Genomic DNA, 25,358 nt, shown 5'->3' with positions numbered 1-25,358 from the left:
CTGGCACTCAGCCAGAGCTGGCAGGAGGCGGGGATGCACCTCCTGCAGCTGAGGTTGAGACAAAGCCAGGTGCCTGCCACGGCAGCTGTGGCCTGAGCTGGCATCGGTGGCTGATGGCCACAGACTCCCTGATGCCTGTCATCTGTACTGAGGGCTCTGTCCCAGCCCCTGAACCGTACGTGATGCCCACACCGCCGATGAGGACACAGCTTGTGTTTTTACAAACGAGGCACTTAATTATGTGGAGGTAAATCCTTTGAACTGCAGAAACCATCCCAGCACGTCCCCATCAGGTGTTCCCAGGTGGCAGGCAGAGAAGGCCAAGGTCCCTTGAGTGGATTTCCAGGGGAGCTGAAGGGCTACAGCCCTGCCAGGACTGGGAGGTACTGGGAGGGGCTGGACAGCTGAGAGCGGCTGCCCCCCTGCAGGAAGAGGAGGCAGGCGCGTCACCCGACTCTGGACGACGCTGACAGCAGTGTCAAGGACTCTGCCGTCACTGTTGTCCTTTGAGTTGGCAGCTGCCCTGTGTTGCAGATTTGCTCTGGCTCTGGCCCCCTGCTTCGTCCCCTCCACACATTTGTTCTTAGTCCTCAGCTCCTCCCGTCTCTGTGTCCCGGGTGAGAACAGGTCCTAGACCTTATCTCAGGTCACACAGCTACCAGAGGACAGAGCTAGAACATGACCGCAGCAGAGGCCTGATCCTGCGCCCCAGGCGACCCGTTCACGGGGCGGGCGCTCGCCCTTGGCCTCGCTCCTGAGCCACAGTCACCAGGGTGCCAGGTAAAGGGAAACCACATGGGGGCGAGGCCAGCCCACAGCCCCAGCAGCCTGGCCCCCGCTGGCTGCAGGGGCTCCAGAGCCTGTGCTAGAAGCCCGGGTGGCCGGAGCCTCCTGCGGGATTCCCCATCCCACCCCGGGAACTTGCTTTCCCTGCTTCCCACACACAGATCCCCCCCACCAGAGCAGGGTCATGGGGTCAGAGGCAGGGTCCGTGTGGTGTGGAGCAGGGGTTCCTCCCCACTCGCTCGCTCGGCTGCCTTCAGCCCCTGCAGACACGTGGGCACCGTCCACCTTCTCCACTGTTAGCGTGAGCCCTTCCCCAGCCAGGAGCACTCACTGAGTGGCCACATTATACCCTCCCGTTTGTCTATAGTTCACTTAAACATTATTTCCTGGGAGATCCGGCAGCTCTTCACTCTTCCGAATCAGGCTGTGGGAAACATTTGTGTGCATCTCGCTTTATTTCCTCTCTTGAACTATTAGGATAAAGTCACAGAGGTAGGATTCCTGGACCCCAAGCTCTGGACCTCTACTACCCAATTTCAAAAAGGTCGTAGTATATAGCTCATGTCCCAGAACCAGCCACGTCTCCTCGTCGTCGTTTCACCGCAATCTCGCCAGCAATGAGTATTTTCATTTAAAAATGTTTTTGTCTGCTGGCTATGTGATTGCAGAGGCATGGCTGGCCCCAGCTTGCAGCGGTCGCTTCTGCATCTCTTTTTATTCAGCGGGGCCTTTAATGGATGTGGTGGAGTAAAGCTGCCTTTCAAATTGCTGCTGCAGCGCTGCCTGGCAAGATATTAATCTTTCATGCCCTGTCACGTGGTCATGGGACGGTAATCCTCTTTGAAGCCATTTGTTATTTATTCTTACAGTCCCCCAGAGAGCAGGGAGGAGCCCCCAGTGCCTGGATCACAAACGCAAATACAGAGAGGGCTGCAGACATTTCAGGCTCAAGGTTGGAGCAGAAGCAGGGCTGGGGCCCACCAGGGTCCAGACCCCTAGTAAAGAGGTCACTTCCCACAAAAGAAGGTGGTTTGTCTGCTTCTCATAGAACCTGCTCTGGTTAGAGGGTTTTTTTTTTTTTAAGAGACACGATGTTACTGTGTTACCAAGTCTGGTCTGAAACTCCTGGGCTCAAGTGATCCTCCCGCCTTGGCCTCCCAAGTAGCTGGGACTGCAGATGGGCATTGCTGCACCCAGCTTGGTTAGAGGATTTTAAGCCTAGGGGGTGTATTCGTTTCCTAGTACCACAAGCAGGGTGGCTTGAAACAGCATTATTTATTCTCTCATGGATCAGGAAGCCAGAAGGCAAGCTGTGGGCAGGGTTGGTTCCCTCTGGAGACTGAGGTAGCATGTGTTCCAGGCCTCGCTCCTGGTTCCTGGTGGCTGCCCGTAGTGTTCCTTGGCTTGTAGAAACACCCCCCGAGATTCTGCCCCCATCGCCACATGGCCTTTTCTGTGTCTGTCTCCTCTTTTTATATGGACACTTGTGGTCATTGGATTTAGGGCCCATCCTAATTCAGGATGGCCTCATTGCAGGATTTCCACCTTAATTACATCTGCAAAAACCCTTTTGCCAAATAATTCCACATCGACAGGTAACTGGGATTATGACTTGGGTGGATCTTTCAGGGAACACAGTTCACCCCACACAATAGGTTTCTACCCCCGAGTCCCACCTCCAGCCCCATCTCCCTCCAGAGTCTGGCTGCTTCTTCCTCATCAGACAGTTCCTTCCCTCTGTAGGGATTGCATACAAGTGTTGCTGGCTGAGGGGTGAGGGTGGAGTGGGGGCATGTGGGAGCTGAGCTGAGGGGTGAGGGTGGAGTGGGGGGATGTGGGAGCTGAGCTGAGGGATGAGGGTGCAGGCAGAGATGTGGGAGCTGAGCTAAGGGGTGAGGGTGGAGTAGGGGGATGCGGGAGCTGAGCTGAGGGGTGAGGGTAGAGTGGGGGGATGTGGGAGCTGAGCTGAGGGGAGAGGGTAGAGTGGGGGGACGTGGGAGCTAAGCTGAGGGGTGATGGTAGAGTGGGGGGACGTGGAAGCTGAGCTGAGGGGTGAGGGTGAAGTGGGGGATGTGGGAGCTGAGCTGAGGGGTGAGGGTAGAGTGGGGGGACGTGGAAGCTGAGCTGAGGGGTGAGGGTAGAGTGGGGGGACGTGGAAGCTGAGCTGAGGGGTGAGTGTGGAGTAGGGGATGTGGGAGCTGAGCTGAGGGGTGAGGGTAGAGTGGGGGGATGTGGGAGCTGAGCTGAGGGGTGAGGGTGGAGTAGGGGGACGTGTGAGCTGAGCTGAGGGGTGGGGGTGGAGTTGGGGGACGTGGGAGCTGAGCTGAGGGGTGAGGGTAGAGTTGGGGGATGTGGGAGCTGAGGTGAGGGTGGAGTAGGGGGACGTGGGAACTGAGCTGAGGGGTGAGGGTGGAGTGGGGGATGTGGAAGCTGAGCTGAGGGGTGAGGGTGGAGTGGGGGGATTTGGGAGCTGAGCTGAGGGGTGAGGGTGGAGTGGGGGGATGTGGGAGCTGAGCTGAGGGGTGAGGGTGGAGTGGGGGGATTTGGGAGCTGAGCTGAGGGGTGAGGGTGGAGTGGGGGGATGTGGGAGCTGAGCTGAGGGGTGAGGGTGGAGTGGGGGGATGTGGGAGCTGAGCTGAGGGGTGAGGGTGGAGTGGGGGGATGTGGGAGCTGAGCTGAGGAGTGAGGGTGGAGTGCGGGATGTGGGAGCTGAGCTGAGGGGTGAGGGTAGAGTGGGGGGATTTGAGAGCTGAGCTGAGGGGTGAGGGTGGAGTGGGGGGATGTGGAAGCTGAGCTGAGGGGTGAGGGTGAAGTGGGGGGTCGTGGGATCTGAGCTGAGGGGTGAGGGTAGAGTGGGCAATGTGGGAGCTGAGCTGAGGGGTGAGGGTGGAGTGGGGGATGTGGGAGCTGGGCTGAGGGGTGAGGGTAGAGTGGGGGATGTGGGAGCTGAGCTGAGTAGTGAGGGTGGAGTGGGGGTTTGTGGGAGCTGAGCTGAGGGGTGAGGGTGGCGTGGGGGGTTGTGGGAGCTGAGCTCAGGGGTGGGAGTGGAGTGGGGCGTTGTGGGAGCTGAGCTGAGGGGTGAGGGTGGAGTGGGGGGTTGTGGGAGCTGAGCTGAGGGGTGAGGGTGGAGTGGGGGGTTGTGGGAGCTGAGCTGAGGGGTGGGGGTGGAGTGGGGGGACGTGGAAGCTGAGCTGAGGGGTGAGGGTGGAGTGGGGTGATGTGGAAGCTGAGCTGAGGGGTGAGGGTAGACTTGGGGGATGTGGAAGCTGAGCTGAGGGGTGAGGGTGAAGTGGGGGATGTGGGAGCTGAGATGAGGGGTGAGCGTAGAGTGGGGGGATATGGGAGCTGAGCTGAAGGGTGGGGGTGGAGTGGGGGGTTGTGGGAGCTGAGCTGAGGGGTGAGGGTGGAGTGGGGGGACGTGGAAGCTGAGCTGAGGTGTGAGGGTGGAGTGGGGGGACGTTGAAGCTGAGCTGAGGGGTGAGGGTGGAGTGGGGGGACGTGGAAGCTGAGCTGAGGGGTGAGGGTGGAGTGAGGGGATGTGGAAGCTGAGCTGAGGAGTGAGGGTGAAGTGGGGGATGTGGGAGCCGAGATGAGGCGTGAGGGTAGAGTGGGGGGTTGTGGAAGCTGAGCTCAGGAGTAAGGGTAGAGTGGGGGGACGTGGAAGCTGAGCTGAGGGGTGAGGGTGGAGTGGGGGGACGTGGAAGCTGAGCTGAGGGGTGAGGGTGGAGTGAGGGGATGTGGAAGCTGAGCTGAGGAGTGAGGGTGAAGTGGGGGATGTGGGAGCCGAGATGAGGCGTGAGGGTAGAGTGGGGGGTTGTGGAAGCTGAGCTCAGGAGTAAGGGTAGAGTGGGGGGACGTGGAAGCTGAGCTGAGGGGTGAGGGTAGCGTGGGGGGATGTGGGAGCTGAGCTGAGGGGTGGGGGTGGAGTGGGGGGACGTGGGAGCTGAGCTGAGGGGTGGGGGTGAAGGCAGAGATGTGGGAGCTGACCTAAGGGGTGAGGGTGGAGTGGGGGATGTGGGAGCTGAGCTGAGGGATGATGGTGGAATGGGGGGATGTGGGAGCTGAGCTGAGGGGTGAGGGTAGAGTGCGGGGACGTGGGAGCTGAGCTGAGGGGTGAGGGTAGAGTAGGGGGATGTGGAAGCTGAGCTGAGGGGTGGGGGGAGGAATAGTGGGACATGAGAGCTGAGCTGAGGGGTGAGGGTGGAGGCGGGGACGTGGCAGCCCAGCTGAGGGCCTTGGAGCACACCTGGTAGGAAGCCAGCCTGTGGACCTGGAGCTGACTGAGGATCCTCCCTACCCCCCATGAGTAGGAGTGGGATCCAACCTGGGTCTCCTCTCTCCCCTCCTGCTGGTGTATTTATAGTTGGAAGGCAGCACACCCTCCTGGCTCAGAGAGATGGGTTTAGTGGCCCGGGGAGGCATGGAAGCCCAGGTCTGTCTTTTCCCAGCGGTCACTGTGAGGATGCAGGGCCCCCACGTGGGGAGACAGGGCACAGCCTCCCATTGGGGCAGGTGGGGGTCTCCCTGCCCAGGATGCCGGCCGAAGTTTCCCCTGGCAGGGACCACAGGTGCTGTGACTGGAGGGAGGTCCCAGGGCTGGCACCCTGGGGCTCTGTTGTGATGTTCTGATCCATTCCACCCTCATCCCTCAGCTCAGCTTCCACATTCCCCCACTCCACCCTCATCCCTCAGCTCAGCTCCTACATCTCCCACTCCACCCTCACCCCTCAGCTCAGCTCCCACATCCCCCCACTCCACCCTCATCCCTCAGCTCAGCTCCCACGTCCCCCCACTCCACCCCCACCCCTCAGCTCAGCTCCCACGTCCCCCCACTCCACCCCCACCCCTTGGCCCAGCTTCCACATTCCCCCACTCCACCCTCACCCCTCAGCTCAGCTCCCACATCACCCACTCCACCCTCACCCCTCAGCTCAGCTCCCACATCCCCCCACTCCACCCTCACCCCTCAGCTCAGGTCCCACATCCCCCACTTCACCCCCCACCCCTCAGCTCAGCTCCCACGTCCCCCCACTCCACCCTCACCCCTCAGCTCAGCTTCCATATTCCCCCACTTCACCCTCACCCCTCAGCTCAGCTCCCACGTCCCCCCACTCCACCCTCACCCCTCAGCTCAGCTTCCACATTCCCCCACTCCACCCTCACCCCTCAGCTCAGCTTCCATATTCCCCCACTTCACCCTCACCCCTCAGCTCAGCTCCCACGTCCCCCCACTCCACCCTCACCCCTCAGCTCAGCTTCCACATTCCCCCACTCCACCCTCACCCCTCAGCTCAGCTTCCACATTCCCCCACTCCACCCCCACCCCTCAGCTCAGCTCCCACATCCCCCAACTCCACCCTCACCCCTCAATTCAGCTCCTACATCTCCCACTCCACCCCCACCCCTCAGCTCAGCTCCCACATCACCCACTCCACCCTCACCCCTCAGCTCAGCTCCCACATCACCCACTCCACCCTCACCCCTCAGCTCAGCTCCCACATCACCCACTCCACCCTCACCCCTCAGCTCAGCTTCCACATTCCCCCACTCCACCCTCACCCCTCAGCTCAGGTCCCACATCCCCCACTTCACCCCCCACCCCTCAGCTCAGCTCCCACGTCCCCCCACTCCACCCTCACCCCTCAGCTCAGCTTCCACATTCCCCCACTTCACCCTCACCCCTCAGCTCAGCTCCCACGTCCCCCCACTCCACCCTCACCCCTCAGCTCAGCTTCCACATTCCCCCACTCCACCCTCACCCCTCAGCTCAGGTCCCACATCCCCCACTTCACCCCCCACCCCTCAGCTCAGCTCCCACATCCCCCACTTCACCCTCACTCCTCAGCTCAGCTCCCACATTCCCCTACTCCACCCTCACTCCTCAGTGCTCTGTCAGAAGCGCTACCTGGCCACATCCCTCCTCTGGGCTCTGAGTTCCCCTGTGCAAGTGGAACCAATCTTTCCCCTCAACTTCTTCCAAGGGCCGTGATTGAAACCCACCTGTTGTCGAGGGATCAGACAGCAGCCTGTGTAAGATGAGCACTGGGTTCTGGGGAAGGACAGTGAACAGTTCGCCTTATTCTGTGCTGGGCACTGTGCTTAAGCCCAGCAGCGGGCCCTGGCTGGACTCAGTGTCCAGAGTGTCTCTGCTCAGGGCTGGCCGAGAATCAGCGCTTTCTGTCCCTGTGGCGGACAGTCCGACCTCTCCGAGGCTGCCATAGAGACTCATATCAGCCAGGCGAGCTGGGAGCGCCACCACTCCCCAGATAGTTACTGCCCTGGCCTCCCTGCCCAGTCACTGCATGGGGGGGCTCAGCTCCTGGGTGTGAGTTTGTGCCAGGCTCCAGAGAGGTGGGGACCCCAGCCACACCCAGGGACAGGGCCAAGTGGCCAAGAGACCACTTAAATGCCAGCGTGGCCACCCCATGTAAAGCAATGATCTCTCTGAAATTGCCCATCTGTTATACACCAGGACACTGGCCTCTTCTTCCTTCTCCCATCCTGGGATTTAAGAAGTTAAAACCCACCCCCTCTGCCCAGGAAGCCGAGGCAGCAGCTTGGAGCCGGAGCCGGAGGCAGAGCCGCTCCATCCGTGGGGAGCCGCGCCGCCTCTGCGCCTTCTCTGCGCCTCCTCCGCGCCGCCTCCGCGCCGCCTCTGCGCCCCCCGCCGTGCTGAGTCAGGCTCTGAAACGCAGTCATCATCGGGAAGTGGTTCTTGCTGTGGCCCCATCCCCCTGTGTGATTTTCCTACCTTGGCTCACTTAAAATTTCAATCTGGCTCTGAGAGGAGACTCAGCATTTCCTTTATCTCCTTTTACTGTGGATGCTTGGAAAGGAGTGGGAGAAGCTGGGCGCCGCAGTGTGTGCGCGTCACTGTTGCCCTTACCCCCGAAGGAGGGGATGGCCAAGAGAACCTGGAACCTCCCCTCCCGTCCCTGCGCCCGCCGCTTCCCTTGGCCCTCACTGATGAGCCCACCAGATGCAGAGGCTCCTTCTCTCCCTGGCACTACAGCCAGGTAGAGGCAGCTGCAGCCGCAGCCCTGAGAGGGGCTGGAGACGCTGAGGCAGGGGCAGTGGTGGGGTCTGGCTCCCCTCAGTTCAAAGTGGCCTGCAGATGCTGCCTGGAGCTGTCTGGTTTGACATGGCTCCCTCTGAGGGAGCTGATGAGTGAGGGCCAGGAGCACTACTTCATCAGGCATCCCCTCACCTGCACCAATGGGGAGGCGAACCTGGAGCTGGGCCATTAAGACCCACAGATTGTTTTCTCCATGTTGCGAAGGGCAGGGCTTGGATTTCACGAGGCAGATGGTGAGCCAAGTCCGGTTCCACTGCGCTGGGTCCCCCATGGCAGAAAGGACCCGCCCCCCCATCACCCTGACAGTGGCTTGCATGCCCAAGAGCAGCCAGCACCCAGGACAGGCTTCCCTTGTTCCTCTGTTCATCCTCTTTAAGAATCACTCAGAGCCAGGCACGGTGGTTCACGCCTGTAATCCCAGCACTTTGGTAGGCCAAGGTGGGCGGATCACCTGAGGTCAGGAGTTCGAGACCAGCCTGGCCAACACGGTGAAACCCCGTCTCTACTAAAAATACAAAAATTACCCAGGCATGATGGCGTGCACCTGTAATCCCAGCTACTCGGGAGGCTGAAGCAAGAGAATTGCTTGAACCCGGGTGGCGTGGTGGAAGTTGCAATGAGCCAAGATCGCACCGCTGCACTCCAGCCTGGAGACGGAGCGAGACTGTCTCAAAAAAAAAAAAAAAAAGGATCACTCGGGACACCAACATGGGCTGAGAAATGCTCCTGGTATCAACAGAACTGCAGCAGATGATGAAAACAAAGCTGTGATCAGGGAAGTGGCCGAGGGAGTGAGGCCCCCGAACCACCACCCCAGAGCTCTGTCCCAGGCCCCTGGGGTCTCATGCTGTGACCTCCTGCGCCACATGGGGAGGGGTCACCTGGGGGACTTGTTTCCATGGGAACCTCAGGCCTTGGGCCTGAGTAAGGAGATGTCTGAAGCCTCTGGCCTGGGCCGAGAGTGAGACCCCAGAGCAGCCCTGCCCATTCCTCTGGGAGCAGCCTCAGTGAAAGCTGTAAAGCAGGGAAATTGGACACGTCCAGGCCAGAAAGAGCAAAGCAAAAGTGCCCCTGGGTGCACTGCACCCCACAGTCCAACCCCTCTCCCCCAGGAGCTGCAGGCCACGCTCTGAGCCTCTGTTTGAAGTGGTCCCTGACTGGACATTCTCATCTCGGGACATGAGCCAGGGTCACCCAGCACCACTATGCAGCTCTCCAAGTCCCCCTGGCCACCCCGCCCTCTGTAGGGGTGCTGGGCCTTGCTCTGCACCTATCCCTTGGAGTATCTGCTTTCCAGAGCGGCAGGAGGCCCGCCTGGTATGCCCATGGGGGCATCCACCTGTGCAGAGTGTGGCCTCTCCCCAGCAGATCGCTGGGTACATGAGCAGGCAGCAGACCATAAACAGGCTGGCTAACGGGTGAAGGGGGCCCGGTGGTGTCCGTGTGCGTGTATGTGTGCACACGTGTGCATATGTGTATGCACACACCTGCACACACACCTTCAGATGCATGTCCCCTGTCTAGACCCCATCAAAGCCTCTTGCCAGGACTGGCCTGGAACACACTGTCCAGCCTGATTCTGTTCTCTCCCTGGCTTCTCTTGATCAACTTCCTGTAATGGGAGGAACTCTGACACACTTCACAAAAGGGTGTCAAATTAGTTTTAAAGGGAAAAAGAACTGCAGCATGATCTGGAATTCGCTTTCTGCCCTGCGGTTCCACTGTGAAGGCAACACGCCCTCGAGGAGTTGGGGGATGAGGCAGTGGGGCCCTGTGAGGCCCTGCAGTTTCTATCGGAGTGCTCTCTGACCCCCGGTGTTCCCTCTCTGTCTCTCTATGTCTTTAGCAGGTGTTTCCCACACTTTAGTCATTGGCCTTTCATCTCATGATTTGGGTCATCTGTGCTATTTCTTTTCTTTTTTTTCTTTTTTTTTTTTTTTCCGACAGGGTCTCACTCTGCCGCCCAGGCTGGAATGCAGTGGCGCAATCTTATCTCACTGCAACCTCCAACTCCCAGGCTCAGGCGATTCTCCTGCCTCGGCCTCTGGTGTAGCTGGGATTACAGGCACACATCACCACACCCAGCTAATTTTTGTATTTTTAGTAGAGAAGGGGTTTCGGTTTCACCACGTTGGCCAGGCTGGTCTCAAACTCCTGGCCTCAAGTGATCCACCCGCCTCAGCCTCCCAAAGTGCTGGCATTACAGGTGTGAGCCACCGTGTCCAGTCATATGTGCCATTTCTTAGCTTGCATTTTCTTTTTAGTTAGTTAAACTTATTTCTTAAATAAGCTTATTTTAAACTGAAACTTGATGTCCCTGCAATAAAGAACCAGCATTACTTGTCATCAATAAAAGGTAACTGGAGGCAGGCATGGTGGCTCACACCTGTAGTCCCATCTGCTTTCGAGACTGAGGCAGGAGGATCTCTTGAACCCGAGAGTTCAAGTTCAACCTGGGCAACATAGCAAGACCTCCGGCCCTTAAAAAAATAAAAAGTAACTGGAAAAATAAGTGGATCAATATTAACGTCAAGGCCTGTCTCAAGTGTGGCCAGGGATGCACAGCACAGGCCTTGCTCTGAACAGCCCTGGATGAGCCGCAGCTGTGTCTGGGGATTGAAGAGCGTGCCCCTGGCCCCTCCCTGCTCCAGTCACCCCCAGTTCCTTTAGTTCACAGCCCTCCATGTTGTCAAGGGCTGAGGAGCCCCTCCTCGTCCCTGCTCAGGTGAACACAGGAAATGGGGAAGCCCAGGGTGGGGTGGGCCGCCCCATCTTCCCCTTAGCTGATGGGCAGGCTGGATGGGCAGGGAGGGTCTTTCCTAGGAAGGTAGTGGCCCGGGAGCTGGGCTGGCCCTCGAGTGTTGAAGATTTAACTTGAAAGCCATGAGGGCGCTCTTCCCCAGAAATCATCGTGGAAGTGGCGAATGAGTGGCAGGAGGTGCATGGAGAGTCCTGGCTCTGCAGGCGAGCGGCCTGCCCCAGCTCTTTCCTCCTTAGAATTGTGTGACTTTAGCCACATCATTTAGAAGACACAGATGATAGAGGTGGTAGAAATGGAAAGTGCAACTCTCTACCTGCTGTTGCCCACCACCAGGACGACCACTGCAAATAGTGTGGGTGACCCGTTCAGACCTGGGACTCAGCCACACATTGGCCCCTGAGGCAGGTGAAGTCCCCAGCAGATGGGGAGATGCAGCATTGCTCTGAGGGAGCAGCAGGAGTGAGGACAGGAGCTGCCACGTGCACAGGAGCAGGAGGGAAACAGGCAGGCAGCTGTGCCCAGGGCCAAGTGTGCAGGAGGCGAGGCAGGCAGCTGTGCCCAGGGCCAGGTGTGCGGGAGAGAGGCAGGCAGGTGTGCCCAGGGCCAGGTGTGCGGGAGGCGAGGCAGGCAGCTGTGCCCAGGGCCAGGTGTGCGGGAGGCGAGGCAGGCAGCTGTGCCCAGGGCCACGTGTGCGGGAGGCGAGGCAGGCAGCTGTGCCCAGGGCCAGGTGTGCGGGAGACAGGCAGGCGGCTGTGCCCAGGGCCAGGTGTGCGGGAGGCGAGGCAGGCAGCTGTGCCCAGGGCCAGGTGTGCGGGAGGCGAGGCAGGCAGGTGTGCCCAGGGCCAGGTGTGTGGGAGAGAGGCAGGCACGTGTGCCCAGGGCCAGGTGTGCAGGAGGAGAGGCAGGCAGATGTGCAGGGGCAGAGAGGGGGTTGAAGAATGGAAAGGTAGACAGGAGAGGCTGTGAATGGCTCTGGATGCCGAGCTGAGGCACTTGGACGTCATGCTGACAGCCCTGGACCTCCACGAAGGGCTTTTGAGAAAAGCATGGCATGAAAAGATCTGCTGCTGAGAAATAGAAACGGGGCTCTGGTGGCAGGTTGACAACCATGGTCCAGGCAGGAGCTTCCAAGGCAAGTGGTGGAGGTGGGCGAGAGGGAGAGTTCCAGGGATATCCGCGTGGATGGAGCCAACACCTGGAGCCCAGGGAAGGGGGGTGGGCTGAAGGGGCACCTGTGGGGCCCTTGCCTGTGGAGGTGAGAACTGCAGCTTGAAGAGCAGCAGAATTGCCCCCGGAAGGTTGCTAGGGGAAGATTCCCAGAGAAGCTGAAAGCAGTAGTGCTCAGAGGACAATGAGCTGGCCTAGGATGGTGGAGGTGGAGGTGATGAAGGCAGAGGGGGCAGAGGCCATGGTGGTGGTAGAGGTGGAGGTGATGGAGGTGAAGGTGGAGGTGGTGGGTGGAGGTGATGAAGGTGGAGGTGATGAAGGTGGAGGTGATGAAGGTAGAGATGATGGCTGGAGGTGATGAAGGTGGAGGTGACGGGTGGAGGTGATGAAGGTGGAGGTGGTGGGTGGAGGTGGAGATGGAGGTAATGGTGGAGGTGATGAAGGCGGAGGTGATGGGTGGAGGTGGAGGTGATGAAGGCGGAGGTGGTGGGTGGAGGTGGAGATGGAGGCAGTGGTGGAGGTGATGAAGGCGGAGGTGGTGGGTGGAGGTGGAGATGGAGGTAGTGGTGGAGGTGATGAAGGCGGAGGTGGAGGTGATGAAGGCGGAGGTGGTGGGTGGAGGTGGAGATGGAGGTAGTGGTGGAGGTGATGAAGGCGGAGGTGGAGGTGATGAAGGCGGAGGTGGTGGATGGGGGTGGAGATGGAGGTAGTGGTGGAGGTGATGAAGGCGGAGGTGGAGGTGATGAAGGCGGAGGTGGTGGGTGGAGGTGGAGATGGAGGTAGTGGTGGAGGTGATGAAGGCGGAGGTGGTGGGTGGAGGTGGAGATGGAGGTAGTGGTGGAGGTGATGAAGGCGGAGGGGGTAGAGGTTATGGTGGAGGTGATGGGGGAGGAGGAGGTGATGGTGACAGAGATAGAGATGATTGAGATGGAGGGGCAGAGATCATGGTAGAGGTGGAGGTGACAGCAGTGGTGGTCGTGAGCCGTGTGTGTGTTTCTGTGCAGGTGCTCACCCATGCACGCATGCCCATGAGATGCCTGGCTCTGCACACACGCCCTGTGAGCCAGGCATCCTCTCGGTCAGGGATATAAGCCTGGGCCTGTGCAGGCTGCCCTCTCCCACTGTGGATCCCCTTGGAGGAGACTGCTGCAGCTGCAGGGCACCCTCTGTCGCCCTAAGAGGAGCAGCAGAACATGACCTCCCATCGCTCCACTTCCCACTGCTCTGCTTGGCTTCAGCCTCATGCTGGCATCTGTGTTATCTATAAGCAGAAAGCTGCTTGTTCAGAGCGGGCTGGGACACCTTCGTGCGTTCATCAAAAGCGTGCTGGGCACCAATGAGGTGTCAGTTCCTGTTCCGGGCATGAGGGATTCAGCAGGAAACGAGACAGACCCACCCCCTGCCCTCAGTGTCCCGCTGGGGCCAGTCAGGTGAACAGTCACACAGGCTGGGGTAGGCGCTTGGCAGAAGACACACTTGTGACGCTCAGAGCTCTCTGGAGCAGCCTCTCCGAAGAGATAAAATTTGAGCAGGAACCCCAAGGAACAGCATCCCAGGTAGAGGGATCTGAGTCTGCAAAGGCCCTGGGCACGAAAGAAACAACCACCCAATCCACGGCTGGGGAGGAGCCCTGTCAGGGGACAGCACCAGCCTCCCCACGTGGATGCCCGACCAGCATCTGAGGCCAGACACAGCCGCCACTGGCTCCAGGGCTCCCCCACACCACTGCACCCGCAACTCCCCTGTTTCAGAAACTGACCACTCACCTCTGGAAACCCAGGAGCCACCTGCACCCCTGTCTTCCCCCTACACCCCGCATCTGCCCGAAGACCCTGCGGTCTCAGCCTCTTGGATTGCCAGCCACTGGTCACCTCTGTCTCCCCGCCCTTGCCCAGGTGGCCCCAGCTCACACCTGCATTGCCTCGGAGACTCCTGACGACACCCACCCCCTGCTGCTGCCCGGGCCCCCCCAGCAGTCGGTTCTCAGTGATCTTGAGAAGCACCACTCAGCTCACCCTACGAGGAGGCCTTTGGCTGTTCCCGTGTTTGTCTCTGGACTTCTCTGCTGGCCATAGAACAAGACTGTGCTTTAGAGGGTGGACTCCCAGAACTGCCACTCACCAGGTGACCAAGGCAGGCCAGCTTTATCTCTCCAAGCCTCAGTTTTCTCAGCTGTCATTTGTGCCTAAAACATAGTACTAACCTCATAGGATTATGGGGCAAAAATTACGCTGAATGAACGCATGGGAAATCCCTTATCCCGAGGCCTCATTCAGACTGCACTGGGTCGCCAGCAGCTCTGACATCGCTGCCCACACATTAATACAGCTCAGGGCTGCTGCTCAGATGGGTGTCCTTCTCCTGCACCCACTGTACTCGGAGGGCACTTCCTGGATGTCCCTGGACCCCCACCATCCAATGTCCAGCTTCAGCGTAGGGCTTGGTGTCCGGAAGAATGAGGCCCACATCCAGGAGCAGGCCAGTTTCACGTGAAGCCCAGGGCTGAAGCCAGAGGCCACGCAGCACCACGTCGGACAGTGCTTATCTGTGCTAATCATGAAGTAACACAAGTGAGGTTTAAAAATACTACGCTTATTTCATTTCAGTGCAGGAGGGAGAAAGAACACACAGTCTGTATGAGCAACTCAAATCAAAAATAAATGAGGCAAAAGAGTCACCAAAAATAGTGTGGCATTAGAGACAGCAGCCTGCGTGGCTCGGCCAGCTGTCCTCGGCTCTCTGCCGGCAAGCAGCACCACAGAGAGGGCTGCGAGGATGCCTTGATGGTGTTTACTCCAGAGAAGATGAACCTGATGCCTGCGATCTGATGAGAAGTCACAGTTACCAGCAGGGAAGGTAGCACTGAGGGGACACACAGGGCACCCAAAAGTCTCTGGCATCCTCTCCTCCTCCCGTCACCCTCACCAGGCAGTGAGGTCAGAGGCTAGGCTCGCAGGCAGCATGGGAACCACTTGGCCAGAAAGTTTCCTCTTTGACCTGAAGGAGTTCCCCCTTCCAGACTCAGAGTGTCCCCACAGAAGGGCAGGGCTGTGGCTTGGGCCCATGTGGGGCTCCAGCCCCCAGAGGAGCAGAACAGCATGTGCTGTACACAGCAAGAGGATTTGCACTTTTGCCTTAATTGTATTGCAGACGGGGTCACCTTCCTTTTTTTTTTTTTGTTTTTTGTTTTTTGTTTTTTGAGATGGAGTCTCACTCTGTCACCCAGGCTGGAGTGCAGTGGCGGGATCTCAGCTCACCACAACTTCCACCTCCCAGGTTCAAGTGATTCTCCTGCCTCAGCCTACCAAGTAGCCAGGACTACAGGTGCCCGCCACCATGCCCAGCTACTTTTTGTATTTTTAGTAGAGACGGTTTCATCATGTTGGCCAGGCTGATTTCGAACTCTTGACCTCCGGTGATCCACCCACCTCGGCCTCCCAAAGTGCTGAGATTACAGGCGTGAGCCCCTGTGCCTGGCTTCACCTTCCTTTTTTAATGTGTCAGAGGTCTGCAAATTATGGCCCAGGGGCCAGATCAGGCCCACCGTTTGTTTTTGTAAATAAGGTTTTATTGGAACACAGCCACGCCCTTCATTTACATATTTGCTGCTTTTGCACCCAGAGTTGAGTAATCGTAATCGAGATGGACTGGCCCGAAATGCCTAAAATATTTACTGTCTGTCCCATTGCTGCAAAAGTTTGCCCTTCCCTGCCATAGCTGCGTAAGCACCCTGGGGAAGCGTCCTGTCCGCTGAAGACAGCTCCAGTGTCTATGGGGCTTGGGTCAGTGTTGGGTTTGCTATGCTAATATTGATTTGGAGCTTTAGAGATTTTTGGTTGATTGGTTGGTTGGTTGGTTGGTTTTGGGGGGGTTTTTTGAGACAGGATCTCGATCTGTCACCCAGGCTGGAGTGCAGTGTCGCAGTCATGGCCCAGTGCAGCCTCCACCTCCACGGGCTCAAGTGATCCTCCCACTCAGCCTCCCAAGTAGCTGGGACCACAGGCATGCGCCACCACACCTGGCTAATTTTTGTATTTTTTTGTAGAGACGGGGTTTTACCATGTTGCCCAGACTGGTCTGGAACTCCTGGGCTCAATCTGCCCACCTCGGCCTCCCAAAGTGTTAGGATTACAGGTGTGAGCCATCACACCCAGCCCCTAGAGATGTTTTTATTTAAAAAAGAAAGGAGATTCTGCAATAATGAGGTTTCTCTGATGCAAGGAACATCTTTTGTCCAGAGACATTTAGTCACTCGATGGGCCTCAAACCCCACCGTAAAGGAAGCACTACATTCCAGCCACCAGCACCCACCTGCTGCCTGCTGCCTGCTGACAGCTTCAGCTTTCAGAGCGAAGGAGGCTTCCCACGGACTCCCAGGGGCCAAGCAGGGTCCCCCAGACCACCCTGCTGGGCCACCCTCCAACATCTCCGAGTGAGGGGTGGGTGGGACTCCACAGGCCAGGGCTCAGGGAGGACCTCGCTCCTGGTGGGTCCTTTCCTGGGATGCACTGACGTCCCTTGGCTCTTCCCCAGCTTCCATGAGTCACAGTGGAGCTATTTAAACCTGGGGCTGTGAGAACATGTCAATGTGTCCACCCCCTTGAGACCACAGGGCTTTCAAGACAGAGCATCCTTTCAATAGACTGTGGAGCCAAGTACTGAATTTGATGAGGCGTTTTCACGAGGCCTGTGTGAAACACTTAAAAATTGTGCATAACATGTGACTGGACAGGCGTCTACCAGAAAACAGTGCAAGGAGCTTTTAAGCCATGAGGTTTGCATCTATAGGAAGGCTTTGGGGTGCTGCTCACACGCGGTGTGACTCGGGCGGGGCAGACAGTAGACAGCAGCAGTGACACTGCAGTGACGCTATGGAGCATGGACACTAATACGTCCCACTGGACTTCTGCGTGAGCCCCAGACAGGAGCTTGACCAGCGTCAACTGGACCTGCTGCATCTGATCCTCTCCCAGAGTGAGGTTTTGAACAGAGATGGGCAGAACGCCACTAATCACACCGCTGCTGAAATATGTCTGCCTTCTGGGTACCGGTTATGAAAGCGGATTTGTGTGTCACATCCCCAGGAGAGGAGGTTATGGTCTCACAAGAGGAAAACCCAGCAGAATCCCAGAGTTGGCTGGAAAGTCAACAAACCGCCTAAAACTCACCCACAAAATACCGTGACCAGGAGTATGCATGGAGACAGTGCCGAGCTCCGTACAGGCCGTCTGACTTCAGTGAGACCCCCTCCCCACCAAGAGAGAGGAAAAGTCCTAGACTCAGGCCCACAAGGATGGGCAAATAGGGCTGGGGACGCGGGGTGCGTAGAGCAGAGGTGTGGATTCTGCAAGGGTGTGTGCAAACCAGATAGGGGAGCACAGGTGTCTGCAGGGGAAGCATGGCCTTCTTATTGAGCTTTTTTTGAGATGAGGTCTCACACTGTCACCCAGGATGGAGTGCAGTGGCACGATCTTAGCTCACTGCAACCTGAGGCTCAGGCCATCCTCCCATCTCAGCCTCCCAGGTTGCTGGGACCACAGGTGCACATCACCATACCTGGCTTTGTGTGTGTGTGTGTGTATTTTTAGTAGAGATGGGTTTTCAGTATGTTGCTGGGCTGGTCTAGAATTCCAGGGCTCAAGAGATTTACCCACCAGGCATGGGTGGCTCACACCTGTAATCCCAGCACTTTGGGAGGCCGAGGCAGGCAGATCACTTGAGGTCAGGAGTTCGAGACCATCTTGGCCAACATAGTGAAACCCCATTGTAAAAAATACAAAAATTAGCCGGGCATGGTGGCAGGTGCCTGCAATCCCAGCTACTCGAGAGGCTGAGGCAGGAGAATTGCTTGAACCTGGGAGGCGGAGGTTGCAGTGAGCCAAGATAGCGCCTCTGCACTGCAGCCTGGGCGTCAGAGCAAGACTGTCTCAAAAAAAAAAAAATCTTGGCCTCCCAAAGTGCTGGGATTACAGGCATGAGCCACCACACCCAGCCAGGCGTGGCCTAAAAGGCTGTGTTCCTGGAGGAGATGTTGTCCTGGAACAGGGTTCAGCAAAAAAAAATTTTTTTTTAGACAAGATCTCACTCAGTTGCCTAGGCGGGAATGCAATAGTGTGATCATAGGCGACTGCAGCCTTGACCTGCCAGGCTCAAGCAGTCTTCCCACCTGAGCCTTGCAAGTAGTTGGTACTACAGGCACCCACCTGTAATCCCATAGCTGTAAACCACACCCAACTAATTTTTTTTGTAATTTTGTAGAAAAGGTGTCTCACTGTGTTGCCCAGGCTGGTTTTGAACTCAGCTCAAGCAATCCTCCCACCACAGCCTCCCAATCCCAAAGTGCTGGGATTACAAGCATGAGCCACTGCGCCCAGCCAGGCAAATGTTTTCATAGAGGACCAGATAGTCGATGTTTTCAGCTTGCAGGAAATTCAGTCTCTATTGCAACTACTCAGGTCTGCCATAGTAGCGTGAAAGCAGCCCCGGGCAATATGTAAATAGGTGCTGTGTACTGAATGTTTCTGTCCCCCAAGATGGATAGCCCTAATCCTCAATGTGATGGTATTAAGAGGTGGGGCTCTGGGGGTGACAAGGTTTAGATAAGCTCAGGTCTCGCTCTGTTGCCCAGGCTGGAGTGCAGCGGAGTGATCGTGGCTCACTGCAGCCTGGGCCTCCTGGGATCGCTCAAGCGATCCTCCAACCTCAGCATCCCAAGTAGCTGGGACCACAGGTATGCACCACAACGCCCAGCTAATTTTTTTTATTTTGGGATAGAGGCCTCACGACAGGACTAGTGCCTTGGTAAGAAGAGGAAAAGGCCAGAGCTCCCTCCCTACCCCGTGTGGACCCAGCAGGAAGGAATTCTGTCTGCAAGAGAGAGCCCTCACCGGGAACCAAATCAGCCAGGACCCTGATGTTGGATTTACCAGCCTCCAGCACCGTGAGACAGAAATGTCTGTTGTTTAAGCCACCCAGGTTGTGGTATTTCATTATGGCAGCCCCAAGCTCACTAAGATAACAAGATAGCTTGGCTACCTGCCAATAAAACTTTATTTATGGATGCTGAGATTGGAACTTTATATAAATTTTGTGTGTTATGAAATGTTATTCTTCTTTTGGTTTTCTTTCGTTTAAAACTGTAAAAATTGGACTGGGCACAGTGGTTCACACCTGTAATCCCAGCACTATGGGAGGCTGAGGCAAGAGGACAGTGTAAGGCCAAGAGTCTGAGACCAGCCTGGGCAACATAACAAGATTCTGTCTCTACAAAAAATTATAAAATTAGCCGGGGGGGGGGGGGGTGGCACACACATGTAGTTCCAGCTACTTGGGAGGCTGAGGCAGACGGATCACTTGAGCCCAGGAGTTCAAGGCTGCAGTGAGCTGTGATCATGCCACTGTACTCCAGCCTGGGCAACAGAGTAAGTTCCCTTCTCCTAAAAAAAATTAAATGAAATAAATAAAACTGTAAAAACTATTCTTAGCTCGAGGGCTGCACAAACACAGGTGACAGGCTGGCGCAGCAGTTTTCCAACCCCTGTCCTACAGCAAGGAGGGAAGCCGTCACACTGCACTCTCTGCTGGCCAGCCGGTGTGCAGTGTTGCTCAGGTTCTGGGTGCCTCTGTCATTTTAGGAAGGTGTCAGAAACACCATTAAAAGAGAGTGGCAGGGTGCTGATGTCCCAGAGAGAAACTGTGCCGAATGGTGGCTAATTAAGGCTCTGGAGTCGGGCACTGGAGCACCGGACTCCCTGCTCTCCAAAGCCCAGCTTGCCAACCTCGACCTGAGCGTCTTCACTGATACAGCACCACCCCGAGGCTGGCCTGTAAGGTTTGGCGAGGGTCCGGTGTCACAGCCCACGTGCGGCACGTGCTGCACAGCGTCGGCCAAAATTATATTCATGGCTTAAGTCAGAAACCTTGTGTGGAAGGAGGGAAAGAAGCAAGGTTTGCTCTCAAGAACAAAGGGCCCGGTTGTAGATGGGGTGAGCTATGGCGGGTGTCCTCAGATGCTCCAGGGATTGTCCTAGACAGAGGGACTCACTTCGTTGTCAATCTCCGGAGGGCGGAGCAGGCCCAGCAGATGAAAGTTATGAGGAATCTGGTTTCCAATCAGCATGCAAAGGACCATGTTGTCATTTCAGTTGTCCCCAGTGGGATGATCTGCCTAGAGTTTCCCACAGGTGGAGGTCTTGCAGAGGGGGTCATGCATCCCCCGGAGCCCTGCACCTGGGGTCCCGTCTCTGCATGCTCGGAGGTTTCACGACATGTAAACCTAGTTATCTTGGTAACACTTGGGGGATGTGCCCCCTCCCCACAGTCCTGGCCCAGAGGAATGAAGTTACATCAAAGCAAATTGATTCAGTCGTTGATCCTTACGTTGTAGAAATAACTAGAAGCTATAAGGAGAACCACTGTGAGGTCCCCATTAAAGGAGAAGAATTTTGGTGGTCCCCAGACAGGGCTGGCTCGGGATCTCGTTCTGTGGTCAGGACCATCTGCTGCAGTACAGCCTCCCACCTCAGCCTCTCAGACTGCCACCTCCTGCCCCCAATCCAGCCTGAGAAGCCCCCAGCACCACCCCTGCTGAAAACAGAAGCAGAACCTGATACTCAGCCTCTTCCATGACAAGAACACACCAGGATCGCGTCCCTTTCCAAGCAGAATTTTCCCGAAGCCCCACCCTCCTGGACTCGGGTTATGGACCGCCACAGGCCACCCCAGCTGGAAGAAAATTCAGGAAATATAGGGGTCATGGGTGACAGGTGGGCCAGCCAGCAACCGTATCTACCACATTTTTAAAATTTCTATTTTTATTATTTATTTATTTTTGAGACGGAGTCTCGCTCTGTCACCCAGGCTGGAGTGCAATAGTGCGATCTCGGCTCGCTGCAACCTCTGCCTCCTGGATTCAAGTGATTCTCTTGCTTCAGCCTCCTGAGTAGCTGGGATTACAAGTGCCCACCACCATGCCTGGCTAATTTTTGTGTAGAGATGGGGTTTCACCATGTTGGCCAGGCTGGTCTCGAACTCCTGACCTCAGGTGATCTGCCCGCCTCGGCCTCCCAAAGTGTTGGGATTACAGGCATGTAATCCCACCTGTAAACCTGTAAGGCCACCACACCCAGCCTAAAATTTTTATTTTCATATATATTTTTTGAGACAAAGTTTTGTTCTGTCACCCAGCTGAAGTACAGTGGCACAATCACAGCTCACTGCAGCCTCGACCTTCCAGGCTCAAGCCATCCTCCTGCCTCAGCCTCCCAAGTAGCCTGGACTGCAGGTGCACATCACCATGCCCAGCTAATTATTTTATTTTATTTTTTGTAGAGACAGGGTTTCTCCATGTTGCCCAGGCTGGTCTTAAATTCCTGGGCTCAAGCGATCCACCCACCACGGGCTCCCAAAGTGCTGAGATTACAGAGATTACAGGCGCGAGCCGCCATGTGCCATGTTTATTGAGCCAGCTTAAATATTTGGCTTAAACACATACACCCAAATGTGGAGCTGCTGTTGACTCCATGATGCAGAAGTTTCTTTTTCTTTTTCTTTTTTCCCAGTTTTTTCTATTGTGGTAAAGGTACATATAAAATGTGCCATCTTAACCACTTTTAAGTGTACAGTTTAGTGGTATTAAGTATACAATTCAATAGTATTAAGTGTATAGTTCAGTGGTATTAAGTGTACAGTTCAGTGGTATTGAGTATACAGTTCAGTGGTATTGAGGGTAAAGTGCAGTGGTATTGAGGGTAAAGTGCAGTGGTATTGAGGGTATGGTTCAGTGGTACTGAGTGTGTAGTTCAGTGGTATGAGTGTGTAGTTCGGTGGTATTGAGTGTACAGTTCAATGGTATTGAGTGTACAGTTCAGTGGTATTGAGTGTACAGTTCAGTGGTATTGAGGGTAAAGTGCAGTGGTATTGAGGGTAAAGTGCAGTGGTATTGAGGGTATGGTTCAGTGGTATTGAGTGTACAGTTCAGTGGTATTGAGTATACAGTTCAGTGGTATTGAGGGTAAAGTGCAGTGGCATTGAGGGTATGGTTCAGTGGTACTGAGTGTGTAGTTCAGTGGTACGAGTGTATAGTTCGGTGGTATTGAGTGTACAGTTCAGTGGTATTGAGGGCACAGTTCAGTGGTATTGAGTGTGTCATTCAGTGGCATTGAGTGTACAGTTCAGTGGTATTAGGTGTATAGTTCAGTGGTATCGAGTGTGTAGTGTAGTGGTATTGAGTGTACAGTTCAGTGGTATTGAGTGTCTAGTTCAGTGGTATTGAGTGCGTAAATTCAGTGGTATTGAGTGTACAGTTCAGTGGTATCCAGTGGATAGTTCAGTGGAATTGAGTGTATAGTTCAGTGGTATTGAGTGTACAGTTCAGTGGTACTGAGTGTATGGCTCAGTGGTATTGAGTGTACAGTTCATTGGTATTGAGTGTACAGTTCGGTGGTATTAAGGATACAGCTAGTTGGTATAGAGGGTACAGCTCAGTGGTATTGAGTGTATAATTCAGTGGTATCGAGTGTGTAATTCAGTGGCATTGAGTGTACAGTTCAGTGGTATTGAGTGTGTAGTTCAGTGGTATTGAGTGTGTAGTTCAGTGGTATTGAGTGTACAGTTCAGTGGTATTGAGTGTACAGTTCAGTGGTATTAAGTACATTCGTAATATATGCACTACCATCACCACCATCCATCTCCAGAACCTTTTTATTCTCCCAAACTGAAATTCTGTCCCCATTAAACTGGAACTCCCCATTCCCCCTCCCCTGCCCCTGAGGGCCACCATTCTGCTTTCTGTCTCTATGCACGTGACTACTCTAGGGACCTCAGATCATTGGAATTGTACAGTATTTGTCATTTTGTGACTGGCTTATTTCACCTAGCAGAATGTTCTCGAGACTCATCCGTGTTGTACCATATGTCAGCATTTCCTTCCTTTGTATGACTGAGGGATGTTCCCTTGCATGTGTGTGCCACATTTTGCTTATCTTTTTTTTTTTTTTTTTTTTTTTTTTGAGACAGGGTCTCGCTGTCACCCAGGCTGGAGTGCAGTGGCGCGATCTTGGCTCACTGCAACCCCTGCCTCCTGGGTTCAAGTGATTCTCATGCCTCAGCCTCCTGAGCAGCTGGGATTACAGGTGCCTGCCATGACACCCAGCTAATTTTGTATTTTTAGTAGAGACAGGGTTTCGCCATGTTGGCCAGGCTGGTCTTGAACTCCTGACCTCAAGTGATCTGCCTGCCTTGGCCTCCCAAAGTGCTGGGATTACAGACATGAGCCACCATGTTCAGCCTTTGCGTATCTTTTTATCCATCAGTGAACCTGGGTTGTTTCCATGTTTTAGCTATTGCAAATCATGCTACTGTGAACACACGGGTACAAATATCCCTTTGAGACCCTGTTTGCAATTATTTAGGGTATATCCCCAGAAGTGGAATTGCTAGATCATATAGTAATTCGACTTTTAGTTTTCAAAGAACCACCATACTGTTTTCCATAGTGGCTGTACCATTTTACATTCCCACCAACAGTGCACAGGGTCCCCATTTCTCCACATCTTGCCAACCCTTATTATTCTGGGCTTTTTTATAGCGGCCATCCTAATGGCTGCGAGGTAGTGTCTCATTGTGGTTTTGATTTGCATTTCCCTAATGGTTACTGACGTTGAGCACCTTTTAATGTGTTTATTAGCCATTTGTGTCTTGTCTTTGGAGAAGTATCTATTCAAGTCCTTTGCCATTTTTGTAATTGGGCTGTTTGGTTTTCTGCTGAATTTTAGTTCTCTATGTATTCTGGATATTAATTTCTTATCAGATATGGGATTTGCAAGTATTTTCACTCACTCTGGGTTGCCTTATTACTGTTGATAGTGCCTTCTGTTTTTCTTTACCTATTTATTTATAGAGGTGGGTCTTCTTATGTTGCCCAGGCTGGAGTCCAGTGGCATGATCATAACTCACTGTAGCCTCAAACTCCTGGGCTCAAGGGATCCTCCCACCTCAGCCTCCTAAATAGCTGGGACCACTGGCATGCACCACCATGAATGACTAATTTTTTTTTTTTTTCGAGATGGAAAGTTTCACTCTTGTCTCCCAGGCTGGAGTGCAATGGCACAATCTAGGCTCACTGCGACCTCCGCCTCCTGGGTTCAAGCAATTCTCCTGCCTCAGCCTTCCGAGTAGCTGGGATTACAGGCGCCCACCACCATGTCCAGCTAATTTTTGTATTTTTAGTAGAGACGGGGTTTCACCATGTTGGTCAGGCTGGTCTCGAACTCCTGACCTCAGGTGATCCACCCATCTCGGCCTCCCAAAGTTCTGGGATTACAGGCGTGAGACACCATGCCCAGCCGCCAGGCTAATTTTTAAATTTTTTGTTAGAGATTGGGTCTCACTATGTTGCCCAGACTGGTCTCGAACTCCTGGCCTCAAGCAATCCTCCCACCCTGGCCTCCAAAGTGCTGGGTTACAGGTGTGAGCCACCGCACCCAGCCAGTAGTGTCTTTTAAATGAAGTATCTCTAATTTTGCCACTCAGCATTTACCAGTCACCTGCCTTCCTGGTCCAAAGAAACTTTTTAAAAAAAGAGTTGGCAAATATCTGAAAATACAATTTATTTTTAAGAGCCAGGAATGAAGCTGAGGTTTGAGGGCTGGTTCAGTGTGTCTGAAACTGCGAAGCAGCCAGTGAGGTTACTTTCGCATCCCCCAGCTTTTACCTCTGCTCATGAGATTCAGCATCTGCAGCTGTGGTCTGTGATCGCCGTGAATACAGTCTGTGTTTGGAGACCCACAGAGTCAGGGCAACATCTCCGTGCTGGGGGCCAAGAGGATAACGGCTGTTCTCTGGCTCTGGGAGGCAGCAGAGGTCACCTGTCCAGAGCCAGAGTTCCGTGGGGGGCTCCAGGGCAGGAGGTCAAGGTATGTGTGAGGAAAGAACCCCAATTTCGAGCTGGACACACCCAGGCTCTGGTTCCAGCTTTGCCACTAATTTCACCAAGCGACCTTGGATGTTATTTAATATTCTTGGGCCTCAATTTCCCCATCTGTAAAAAGCATGTCACAGTCAGGGTTGGGAGCAAGGCCCAGAGCTGGCTCAACATGGGTTGCTGTCCCCCAGCTCTCCGTCATGGCGCCTCGCTCTTTCTTTTTCATTTTCCCATTCGTTCGCCTCCCTCCTTCTCCCTTCTCCCTCCTGTTTGTCTCTCGACACCTCTACTTTCCTACTGAGCCCCCAAACTATTTTATTTTCCCTTCCTTTTCCTCTTTCTACCTCCCCTAACCACTGTCTTTATCTTTATCCTGCCGGGAACACACAGCAGCACCCCTGGTGTAGGCTTCAGAGCTGTGTACCTATGCCAGGAGAGGGGGTGCCAGCCTCCCTCCTGGAATCACACACACGGGGGTGGCCTGGGACCAGGGACTCAACACGGTGCAGGTGGCCAGCACCGCGGGAGATGGAATGTTCCACCCGAGTCCTCCCTTTGCCTGGTACCCCAAAGAGCTTGGGCTGTGCCCAGAGTGAGTCACCAGAGAGCCTGGCCCCAGGTTCAGCAGCTGGCGTAGGAGGGAGGAG

The 25,358-nt window shown here is 55.2% G+C and overlaps 1 protein-coding gene across 8 annotated transcripts in view; it reads left to right on the top strand.

Annotated features, from left to right (window-relative positions):
- Positions 1 to 25,358, top strand: part of KCNAB2 (potassium voltage-gated channel subfamily A regulatory beta subunit 2) — a 111,778-nt gene that overhangs the window by 9,915 nt on the left and 76,505 nt on the right. The gene's annotated exons all lie outside the window — the stretch shown is intronic.

The sequence above is a fragment of the Pan troglodytes genome, chromosome 1 (genome assembly GCF_028858775.2).
Source record: "Pan troglodytes isolate AG18354 chromosome 1, NHGRI_mPanTro3-v2.0_pri, whole genome shotgun sequence".
Taxonomy (NCBI): domain Eukaryota; kingdom Metazoa; phylum Chordata; class Mammalia; order Primates; family Hominidae; genus Pan; species Pan troglodytes.
Note: the sequence above shows the minus strand (reverse complement) of the source record. Positions and strands in the feature narration are given on the sequence as shown.